Source organism: Lissotriton helveticus, chromosome 4_1 (genome assembly GCF_964261635.1).
Source record: "Lissotriton helveticus chromosome 4_1, aLisHel1.1, whole genome shotgun sequence".
NCBI classification, from domain to species: domain Eukaryota; kingdom Metazoa; phylum Chordata; class Amphibia; order Caudata; family Salamandridae; genus Lissotriton; species Lissotriton helveticus.
Window position 1 is genome coordinate 94,580,801 of NC_136063.1, and position 12,470 is coordinate 94,593,270.

Genomic DNA, 12,470 nt, shown 5'->3' on the forward strand with positions numbered 1-12,470 from the left:
ACTCTGGGCGCCTCACCACTGCTAAACCGTGCTGAGGTGCAGGTGCTCTCCCCTAAAACCTTGAGGCTGGCATATCTGCCACAAGCCACTGCTAACGCACTAAGGCGTAATCCTCCATAGCCTAACATTGGGAACCTCCCCTTAAGGGATAACTTCTGACAGGGACCTAATAAGTCAGTCTTGTATGGTCTTGTTGGACTCGGGGCGGGGAACCCTTTCCAATGATATATAGGGTTTGGGCATTACTACGCTAGGGATCCCACTTTTATAAAGGGGACATTTTCCTGCCTACACTTAGATTAGGCTCTGCAGACTCCCCCCTCCCCTCTGTATACTGATAGCCTGCCTGGGTTGGGAGGTGGGAGTGGTGATTCACACCTTCTTCCCTGGGATGAGCTGTGACGGGCTGTCCACTGTAGCCTTAACGGCCTGTCTCTCGTCACTTTGACAGCTAGGTCAGGGAAGACAGGGAACATACCAGAACTCCCTGGACTCTTCCAGAAACCCCTGCCCCCAGACCCTTCCATTTCCATTTCCATTTTCCATTTTATTTCATTTGTATCGCGCATAAATCACCCGAAGGTCTCGGAGCGCTAGTAGGCAAAAAGGATCCTCATAACCAACTGATCCAGGGAGTAGGAGTACTCAACTGGCTAGAAGAGCCAGGTTTTCAGTTGTTTTCTAAATTTCATGTGGTCGGGCTCTAACCTCAGCTGAATAGGGAGGGAGTTCCATGCTTCTGGGGCAGTTTTACTGAAAGCTCTATCTCCGTTTCTAACTGTTCGAACTCTGGGTACAGAGAGAAGGGCTTTGTTGGAGGAGCGTAGCGTCCTACTTGGGACGTGGGCCTTGAGCTTGTGTACAAGATAGACAGGTCCATGACCATTAACAGCTTTATGGACTAGGCAGCAAAGTTTGAACTTTATGCGTGTTTGTATGGGGAGCCAGTGCAGAGTCTTGAGGCATGCTGCTGAGGGCCAAGGACATGTAGTTTCCTTTAGCTTAAGACTTCCACCACTTTCTAGCCCTTAGACTGAAAGATATATAAGGGAGGGTCCTGGCCTCACTATTTTGTTACACTGCTGGACCTGGAAGAATCCCTGCTGGAGTGAGGACTGCTGCGCAAGAGGATTGCCACTGGGAAGGAGGCTGACTGCTCCAAGGAACTGCTGCCCCACAACCTGCTGAGGTGCCCTACTGTCTGCTGATCCTGCCCTGTATGGGAGACTGCAACATCACCACCAGAGTGTCTCCACAACATCCCAAAGGAACTACTTTTCTTTAAACCACATTTTAAAGAGTCTTCAACCTTTTAAATATTGCCTTTTTGGGACAGCACCCTTTTTAAGCTAAAGGAAACTACCTGTCCTTGGACCACAGCGTTTTAAAGACTGCCCTTTGGAACAGCAACAACACTCTCAAGATTTGCCCTGCAGTGCTGTGCCTGCCCTCAGCACTGCTTGCCCCGTGATCCTCCCGAGGGCTCTGTGATTGCCTCTGCTTCTGGCGTACGCCGACTGAAACTGGCCCTGAGGTCACCGCCACTGGGACCGGAGCACGCTGTGTAGCGCTGAGAAGCGAAGCGCTGTGTGGCAGGAGGCTCCATCGTTGCCCCGGACTTGGAGGCACTGTTAAGCGCTGTGCTAAAGGTGAGCTGTGTGGCCATGACCCCCACCCGTGCAGCGCCTGCTGAGCCCGAGGGCCCAGGGGGAGAGGAGCCTCGCACCCGCACCCACCACCCCAGGTAACGCCTCAGTGCAACCAGGCTGCTGCGAGGGGGCGGGGTGCGGGTTGGCCGGGTACCTGGAGTGTGAGCTTTGTGCTTGGCTGGGAACCGTCCTTCACTGACCAACCTGCAGGAGCATAATTACTTGGTAATTGACACTGGGGCATTTTTAGCATTACCAGCAGCGCCTGGGCAGCTGCACTTCCTACGCTGGGAGCATCATTTCTATGAGAGGCACACTTATTACGCTACAAGGGAACTTTGGCCTAAGAACCTTCCCCCAGTGAATTTTGACCATAAGAACCTACCTCAAGTGAACTTTTGCCATCCAAGGACACTGTGAGAAAGACATTACCAGCAGGAGCCCTTGGCACACATGAGCTTTTGGTGATTTGATCAGGCCTGGGAACTGGATGCATTCTTATTGGTTATTGATCTTGCTTGGAAACTGGAATCCTTTTTAATATTGATCAGGCCTGGGAACTGGATTCATTCTTATTGATTATTGATCTTGCTTGGAAACTGGAATCCTTTTTTTTAATTGTTCTTGTCTGGAGCTGGATTTACCTGCTTTTGGTTCTCGCATAATTTTTAGATAAAGAAATTCTTACTCTTATACAAAACTGGTGTGATGTTCCTTTTGTGAGTGTTTTTACTGTGTCATCGCCGTTGTGTGTTGCACAAATACTTTACACATTGCCTCTGAAGTTACGCCTTTGCTGCCCTGCGCCAAGCTACCAGGTCGGAAGCGGTGGTCCCTACTTGGACTAGGGTGCATACCCCTGCCAACTAGAGACCCCGGTTCTAACAGGCAGGCAAGGGCCAGACCTGGAAGTCAGAGGGAGCCGACGAATGAGGGACCTGCCGCTCGTCCGATGAACACCTCTGCCTCAGGAAGGGCGGAGAGCCACCCTTCGACACCGGTGAAAAAGACACCACACAGCGACCCGCCACTGGGGAGGAAGACACCAAAATACAGGCTGCCTTCGGAGAAGGAGCGACCAAAGACTAATCCGCGGCACGACCCCTGCATGGAGCCGTAGAGTCCGCCGCCTGAGGCGAAGTGCCGGCATCATCGGGCATCGCCTGACCAGGTTCCTCCAGGCGCCCCGCACCAGGGACCGGAGCGGAGCTGGAGCTGGTACCGGCCCCTGTAGGACGCCGACCGAGGTAGCCAACCGCACCGGGGAACGAAAGTCCTGGGGAGTGACACGAAGCCCTCCGCCAACTTCGGCTAAGAATGAGGCGTAGATCGCTCGGCAACCCATGAGGCGTGCCAGAGACGATTCCACTTCCGACTCGTCCCCCCGTCGAGGCAGCCGCCTGCGGGGGAAGACAAGAGGGGCCCGGAGAGGGGCGAGGGATCCTCACCCAGCCTCGACCCGGAGCGGGGCGAGGAGGGTTCACCGACCCCTGTGGCTCCGCACAGTCCTACATAGGACCACGCTGTCAAGGGACGGGGAGTAGCTCGAGGATGCGACCCGAGCCCCGGCGACCTCCCGCAACACCACAGGGACTCCCGCAGGAGTTTGCAGCAAGGCAGAGCTGCCGTGGCCTGAAGGAGGTGCCCCAGCAGAGTCGTGCCCCAGCGGAGTCGCACCCCAACAGAGCCACACCCTCCAAGCCTGGATCCGAACCAGTCGGCGCCATGGCCGGAGCCGCCGGCGGTGCCGGGGAGGGCCCTGCGCAAGGCGAGGGGTCTGCCGACGCCCCAGAAGGGGAAGGAGGCCAGCGAGGCCTGAAAAGCCGCCGCGTATGTCTTCATCTGGACTCTCGACGCCCCCACACAGGGGAACGGTGGATAGGGCAACAGGCGGGGCCGCATCACCCGCGGAGAGTCCGCGCCCCCGGTAGGCCGGAACCCAGCCCGGGGGACAAACTGCAACACTTACCCGACGCTCACATGACATCGGAGAAGGGCAAGGACGACGACCACAGCTGAACCTTAAGCCGTCCGCCGAAGCAGACCATGGGGAGGACGTCAACCTGGAGAGACGCGCCAAAAGTAGTTTCATGTGGCGTTCCCCCGCGACTTCGGCTTTAACTGTTGACAGGCCTCGCAGTCGATAGTGCTGTGATTCTCCCACAAACACCACATACAAATGAGGAGGGGGTCCGTTGCCGACATAAGACGCCCATAAACCGTACAAGTTTTGAAGCCCAAAGGCATTCGCACACTGTTCCACCAAAAGAATGGAGAAACAAGGGCCCGAAACAGGCCCGTAGCAAGGACCGGATCCACATTGCACGCAGAAAAGGAAAAAACTGACGTAGGCACGCCGGGGTGGGTCTTGTGACCTCGCTGACATCACATGCGCAGACGACGCCTGGGCGGAGCCGTGTGATGTCGCCTTGCCCCCGGCGCGCAGTGGCAAAAAAGGTACCAGATCCAGTCTCACGCCTGGGGATAATTATACGTTAAAGAATCTGCGGCTAGTAGTCTCTATCAGACCTGCCTCTTTTAAATGCTGCTCCTCGCAGATAAGTACCTTCATTTTCCCATGTGGTAGATTTACTTGTACTATTTTATGTTTATATGATTTAGATCATGTTTATGTATGTCTGCTGCAGTGTCCAATTTATGGTACCCAACTGTACTGTTTTGCTTACATTTGGTTTGTTAGCGGTTGGTTTTATGATCATACTGGGGTAACACCAGCCTACCTGCAGGTGTATTCAGCCCTGCACCTGTTATCGGTTCCTTCTTCGGAGCAGGCCGACTGCTGCACTGTTTCCCCTTTGTGGGACCCAGACCACCGAGGCAGCCATCGAGTGCTTCCGGTTACCCCGTGCCCACAGAACGTGTGTTGGCAAACCCAGGGGCCCTGCTGTGTCTGTGCTGGCAGCCCCCAAGTTCACAGAGCTCCTCAGCTCCTCTGGGGCTGCCACAGTAGGCCTCAATCACCCGACACGTCTGCGGGCAATGATGCATTGAGTTGAGATTAAAGGAAAGTACCACCATCAGGCAGGTACCAGGGAAGAGTGGGAGGTCGCCTCAGACTTTGTACCCAGGCCTGGGAAGCAATTAGACCGGATCCTTGGGTGCTAGAGACGGGCCAGTGCTTCAAGATAGATTTCCTGATGTAACCCTTTCAATCTGTTGCTCCAACAGGTCTGACCACAGATAAGCAGAGAGTGGTGGAGGCAGAAGTAAAATGTATGTTGCAGAAGGGTGCCAACATAGACGTTCCCTTAGACCACAGGATTTTCACAAGTACACTCTTCCTTGTAGGAAAGAAAGACAAGGGATGAAGGCCTGTGATAAACCTAAGAGATCTAGGCAGGTTCCTAGTATACAGGTATTTTAAGATGGAAAAAATCCATCTCTTAAGGGATATGTTGTGAGAGAAAGATTGGTTGGTAAAACTAGACTTGAAAGATGCCTACTTCCAATGGCCAGAGAGTGTCAGCGCTATCTTCAGGTCATCTGACAGGGCTGTCTTTTACCAATTCTGAACGCTTCCCATTGGTCTCTCGTAGGCACTATGATGCTTTACCAACGCAAAGAGAGCTGTAGCGGACTACCTCAGGGAGCGAGGTGTGCGTATGAATGTCTACTTGGATGATATTCTTATCATGTCCCAATGCCAAACACAGGTTTTGAAGGACTTGGATATGGTTATGTCCCTTCCTGAGAGTTTGATGTTTCATAATAAACAGGAGAAGTCTATTCTTACCCCCTCCAGGTCTCTGGAGTTCTTCGGCTTCACAACAGCCACAGTAAATGTGGTTTTATTTCTGCCCTTAAAGGCGACCAACAAAATTCAAAAAGCGATAAGGTATATGCTGAAACAGGAGTCTTTAACTCTGAGGGAACTAGCAGACTTTTGGGTCTTCTGTCTTCTACCATTCAGGCAATCTTTTCAGGACCCTTATATTACTGTGCTTTGCAGAGGATGAAAGTGAAAGCTCTTCGGGCAGGATTGTGATACGAAGACAAGGTAATTGTAGATCAGGAAGCCAAGTGGGAGTTGAATTTGTGGCTGTAGAATTTGGACGCCTGGAACGGCAGGACGATCTTTGGATGCTCCCCAGAATTAATTCTGGAGTTGGAAGAGTTTTTACACGGTTGGGGTGCACGCTTGGGTGCACTAGACACTGGGGCATTGTGGTTGCACACTGAGAAATCGCATCATATACATTATTTGGAGTTGACTGCAGGGCTCTATGCCCTATGAGTTTCAAACTCTGTTTGCAATGCAGAGCGGTTTTGTTAATGTTGGACAATGTTTCTGCGGTAGCAAATATAAATCGCTTAGGAGGGAAGAGATCTTCAAACCTGTGAGACTGAGCCAAGAAACACTGGTTGTTTTGCTTGGAGCACAAAATAAGCTTGAAGGCAGAGTATTCACCTGGAAAGGCAAATATGTCTGCGTACTGGATTTCAAGGCTTTTAGGGATTTCAGCAACTGGAAATTGAGCAGGCCTATTACACACTGTATCAGATTGAGGCGCACTAGATTTAGACCTCTGAGAGTTGGCTGACATTTGAACTAAAGAGGTACTACAGTTGGATGGCAGACCCGGGTGCTCTAGCGGTGAATGCCTTCCTTCAGCATTGTCGTCAATGGTGATGATATACAGAGTTCAGAGGTGAGGCAGGACAGATGTTTTCATGTCCTGATAACTCCTTTTTGGTATCACACATTTGGTTTCCAATGACGGAGGTAGCTTGAGACATTCCCTTTTTACTTCCAGTCCTTGACAGTCTATTGAGAGACGTAAATGGAGAGGAACATCCTCTGGTTCTGACAGGGACTTTGAGCATTCAAGCTTGGAGAATATCAGAGGTTTAAAGAGATGGGTGAGGCATTTCGGGAAGAGCTGAGGAACTCCCCAAGGAGTCTTGGGCTCCAGGAACATGATATAGGTATAAAGGAATATGGAAACCGTGGGCTTGGAAAGGGATTTGGATTCCATGGAGGCTCCTATCGTTGAGGTGGTGAATTTTCTGGTGGAACTGTTTGATAGGGACCTTATCTACAGGACAATAAACTGCTACAGTTCTGCAGGACACAATCTAATCTATGGCAGGAGCCTGGGATATTGTTTCTGATCTGTAGAGTTCTTAAGAGTATCAGGTTGAGGAGACCTCCCCCCCCCCCCGACCTAGGTATGAGACCCGATGGGATGTAAATTTAGTGCTAATGATGTTTTAACCCTGGCAATAGATATTTGGACCAGAATTTTTTTTCTATGAAGCTGGCCTCCTTACTTTGCCTAATATCCTGTCGCAGAGTTTGGGATGCGAGTAACAGAATATAGAATGCCTTTGGGGTAACTTTTGAGATTAGAAAAACGAAAACAATAAGACACCATATGTTACCCAAAATTTGATTATTCCAGAAGGATAAGTTACTTCTCTTCCAGGGGTATCCTCATCAAAGTCATAAGCACATAAACATTCTCGACCATGCGTGGGAAGAAAGAAAGAAAGAAAGAAAGAAAGAAAGAAAGAAAGAAAGAAAGAAAGAAAGAAAGAAAGAAAGAAAGAAAGAAAGAAAGAAAGAAAGAAAGAAAGAAAGAAAGAAAGAAAGAAAGAAAGAAAGAAAGAAAGAAAGAAAGAAAGAAAGAAAGAAAGAAAGAAAGAAAGAAAGAAAGAAAGAAAGAAAGATATATATCTGGCACCGTGCCTTAAAGGCACGGTACCAGTTTATTCTGTGTATTTCTGTGGGTTAGCTTTTCAGTTTTCTACACTAAGGTTTTCTGCAATGCAGCCTATGTGCGGACAATGTTTTTCATTCTTCCTTGCAAGATTGTGTTTTCTGCTGTATATTAAAGCAATTTTCAAATGCTTTCTTTCTCCCTGCTTTATTGGAATGTATTTATATATAAGGGAATTTCTTACAACATTGCTCAGCATTGCGGTAGAAGGCTGCATTGTGTGTTTTTAGATATATATATATATATATATATATATATATATATATATATATATATATATATATATATATATATATATATATATATAGCTCCATATATGGTTCCACATATATGTTATGTTTCCGGGGTCCCGCGCATGGGCGGGAATATTCATGTGCTTATGACTATTGATGAGGATCCCCTGGAAGAGAGAATGGTGTGATTTGAATTGCATGAAGGAATATGAATCCAGGGTGAGTGAGTTTCATCCTGATGGTACTGACCCATTTCTTATTTCCTTTGTGAAACCCTTTAAAGCGGGTAGCAGTGCAACTACATTACCCTCTCAGCACAAGAGCGCAAATTCAAAGACTAAATGACAAAGCACGTGCCCACCTTAGATCACTGAGTGAGTGCCACTGCCATGGTTCTACCATCTCTACCGAACAGTCAGTTCCTGAACAGCGAAGAGTCTTTTAACCCTCTTCTGGAGAACTTGAAATTTCAGAAGACTACAAACATGCGTGCGCGCACTAGTAGGGATCAGACAGAGGGCTTGGCTGACCCTTGGTTAAATCCATAGAATTGCAACTCTGATTCCCTGCAAGCATCTCTTATCCACCAGGCACACAAAGTGGTGGGATTGTATTGAGAAAAATCCCAAGTAACCGTATGAAAACAAGTTACTTACCTGTAACTTCAGTTATCCAGTATTGGTATATTTCATAGATTCACATGCCTGAATCATTCCCCGTCGCCGAGGCGGGAGTCCCACGGTACATAAAAAAGCAGTGCCAAAAGTAAATTATAGTAGTAGGCCCTAAATAAAGGCCTGAGCCCTAGATTGCAGTAGCCTATCTACCTCATTATGCTGAAAAGACCCAAGTCTTTGTCACAACCAATCAGCCCTCAACACCCTCTAGAACCATCTCTGCAGAGCCAGTTCTCCTCAGATTTTCATTAGCACAAGTGGGGAATAAGTATCCCAATCTAGAGAACGGACTCTCCGGGGAGGAGGGTGGGTGCATGTGAATCTATGAAAGATACCAATACTGGATAACTGAAGTTACAGGTAAGTAACTTGTTTTCTTATCCAGTATTGGGGTATCTTTCATAGATTCACATGCCTGAATCAGACTAGCAAGCAGTAAGCCAGGTAATAGTCGGTTGCGGATGGTGGGAGACTTATACTGATACACTCCCAGTAATACAATCATCAACAACTTAACAAATGCTACACCATCTTATTGTCACAGACAACGATGAGTATAAACCTTATGAATCCGTTAGAAAACATTAGAATGGACATGTTATATTAACATATTAGCCATCAAATTGAAATTACTTCATTTACAAATGAATATACATATCAAATATATGTTACCTGAAGTTTTCTTTAAACAAACAGGTGTCGTAAGACGGCTTGACCAACTGCTGCATCTCGCTGGCGTGTCGATTGCAGGCAGTAATGTCTGGTGAATGTGTGGACATTCTTCCATGTCGCAGCACGGCAGATGTCCTAGAGCGTCACTCCTGCAATTAACGCTGTAGATGCTGCTTTGACATTCCTTTTCAACGGTCTGTGTGACTTGGTATGGGAGAATTGGATCGCTGAGGCTATTCATCTGGAAATTGTAGCCTTGGTGACAACTGCTCCCAAAGTAGTCTGGCCGTAAGCCACAAACAATTGATCAGATTTTCTGATGCTCTTAGTTCTCTGTAAGTAGAACTTCAGAAAACGTTTGATGTCCAGGGAATGCAGCGTTCTTTCTGCTGGTGTAGTAGGATTTGGAAAGAAGACTTTCAGTCTGACTGGTTCATTTAAATGGAATTGTGAGGGAACCTTGGGTATAAATGATGGGTTCGTTCGAAGGGTGACGCAATCCTGTGAGAAATGTAGGAAGGGTTCTTTAATAGTGAACGCTTGTATCTCACTCACTCTTCTGGCTGATGTCAAAGCTAGGAGTAAGGCGACTTTCCATGTAAGGTATTTGGTCTCGGCTTTGTGAATAGGTTCAAATGGATGCTTCATAAGCTGTGAAAGAACCGTATTAGGTTCCCATTCCGGTGGGGGATGTCGAATCGGAGGATAAGCTCGGAAAAGTCCTCTTATGAACGGTTTAATTAGAGATGACGAACATAGTGAAGGAATGTTCGACACCTTCCTGAATCTGGACAGAGCCGCTAGGTGAATCTTTATTGATGAAAAAGAAAGGCCAGAGCGAGCTAAGTGCAGCAGGTAAGGAAGAACTTCTTCTGCTGGAGCATTAACCGGGTGTACACTATTGGAAACACACCAGGAGCAAAACCTTTTCCATTTTAGCCATTAAGTTTTCAATGTGCTTTGAGCTTGAGACTTCCTTAAGATATCCCTGCAATCCTGCGGAATCTGAAGGTGTTGAAACTTTAAGAAGTCAAGAGCCATGCATGCAATTTTAGAGATTGAGGATCTGGGTGAAGAATCTGTCCCTCGTTCCGTGACAGTAGTGTTGGAGACGGAAAAAGGCGAATTGGACGATCTTGGGATAACATGAGCTCCTGAAACCACTACTGGCGTGGCCATCTTGGAGCAATCAGTATTAATCAGCAACTCTCGAACTTCATCTTACGCAACACCTTTGGTATCAACGGGATCGGGGGAAAAGCGTAAGCATAAATCCCTGACCATCGCATGGACAGGGCATTCCCCCTTGATCCCTGTTGAGGATACCTGCTGGCGTAAAATTGGCATTTCTTGTTCTGCTGTGTTGCGAACAAGTCCAACATTGGTTTGCCCCAAGTCTGGAACACTTTGTGCAATTGAGTTTGGCCCAAGTCCCACTGGTGGCAATCTGACAGGTATCTGCTGGGTTTGTCTGCCAGTGTATAGTGGATGCCTTTGACATGCTCTGCCCTGAGAGTTATGTTGTGAAGTGTAACCCAGTCCCATAACTCTTGAGCTTCCTGCGACAGCGTCATAGATCTTGTTCCTCCATGCTTGTTCACATAGAACATGCTGGTGGTATTGTCGGTTCGGACCAACACCGAAGATCCAGCGATTCTTGGGAGAAATGCTTGCAAAGAAAGGAAGATGGCCCTCAACTCCAGACTGTTGATGTGACGCGGTCTGTATTCTCGAGTCCACCTGCCTTGGACTTGCAGATCTTGGAGATGACCTCCCCATCCCTCCAAGGACGCATCTGTTGTCAGTATGAAGTCTGGAGGCGTCTGTATGAATGAAAGTCCTTGCTTCAGATTGTGCAACTGTGACCACCACTGAAGAGCGCGGACCATGGGCGGAGTGACTTTGATAATGTCCTCGAAGGAACCTGTTGCCTGTTTCCATTGATGATGCAGCTCTTCCTGCAGAGGTCGCATCTTGAGGCGTGCCAAAGGGATGAGATTTATGGCTGATGAACACATTCCCAGTAGGGAAGCAAACAGTCGAACCGAAAGTGACTTTCTTTTTGACACTTGGATTGCCAATTTCTGCAAACGGAGTTGTCTCTCTTGCGATAAGAATGCCTTGCATTTTATTGTGTCCAGACTTGCTCCTAAGAAAAGCTGGACTTGCTTTGGTTGTAGTTGGGATTTGCTTAAATTTACAGTTAGACCCAGAGCATCAAAGAGAGCACGGCAGCTTGTCATGGCATCCTGAACACTGTTTATTGAAGGGCCCTTGAGTAACCAATCGTCCAAGTACGGGAACACTTGGATTCCCCAATAGCGCAACGTTACTGCTACCGGGGCCAGGCACTTTGTGAATATTCGTGGTGCCGATTTGAGGCCGAACGGTAGTACTTTGAACTGATAGTGGGCGCCAACCACAGTGAATTGGAGATTGGGATGGATGGGGATGCGGAAGTTTGCGTCCTCCATGTCTAAGGTGGCCAAAAAATCTCCTTCGTTCAGACAATTTAGGATCTCTGAAAGAGTGACCATGCAAAAACCCTGCTTCATGAGAAACTTGTTGAGGCTGCGCAGGTCTAGAATTGATCGCCATTCCCCCGATTTCTTTTTTATAAGGAAAAAACGGGAGTAGAACCCTGTTCCTCTCTGCTGAAGCGGGACTTTTTCTATGGCGATCTTGAAGAGCATGGTTTGAAACTCCTTGAATAATAGGTGAAGATGAGGGGGACGGGGTCCTTTGGGCGGAACAGTTGGCGGCTTGGTAACGAATTCTAGGGTGTGTCCATGCTGTACTAGGTCTAACACCCACTGATCGGAGGTAATTTTCTGCCACTGTTGATGAAAAAATATATTTTCGCGCCCACAGGGAGGGGATGCGGATGGCGCCCGGTTGAACTCACTTGTTCTTGTGAGCAACTCGCCCTTGATTGTTGGAGCGTCTGCGGCCTCCTTGGCGAGAGAAACCAGCCGTATTTGATTGACCGTAAGAAGAATTATAATCTTGACGGTAGTGGGATTGGTATTGCCTGCCCTGCTGATGGTAACTTCCTCTAGAAGAGTAGCCACGTCCTCTAGTACCTCTGAAAGAACCTCGTTTGAATTGCAGGGAACCTAATGACCTAACGGTGTCAGTGTCAGTCTTGATTGCCTGGAGGGCCTCGTCAATGTGCTTGCCAAATAGAGACTCGCCGTCGTAGGCCATGTCTAAGATCTTTAACTGAACTTCTGGTCTGAAGGTGGTAGCTTTCAGCCAACCCTGACACCTGAGGACGGCAGCTCCAGCCAATTGCCTGAAATTCGTGTTGGTGAAATCCATCGGTTGTCTTCTCGGATCAAATCAATGAAAGCGGTCATATCCGACCACATTTGGCGATCATAGCGCCCTATGATCGCCAACTAATTTGCTGCCCTGATAGAGGCGGCAGCCATGGTCGAGAACTTCTTACCGATAAGGTCAAAGCGACGTCCCTCCTTATCCGGAGGAGTAGTGATG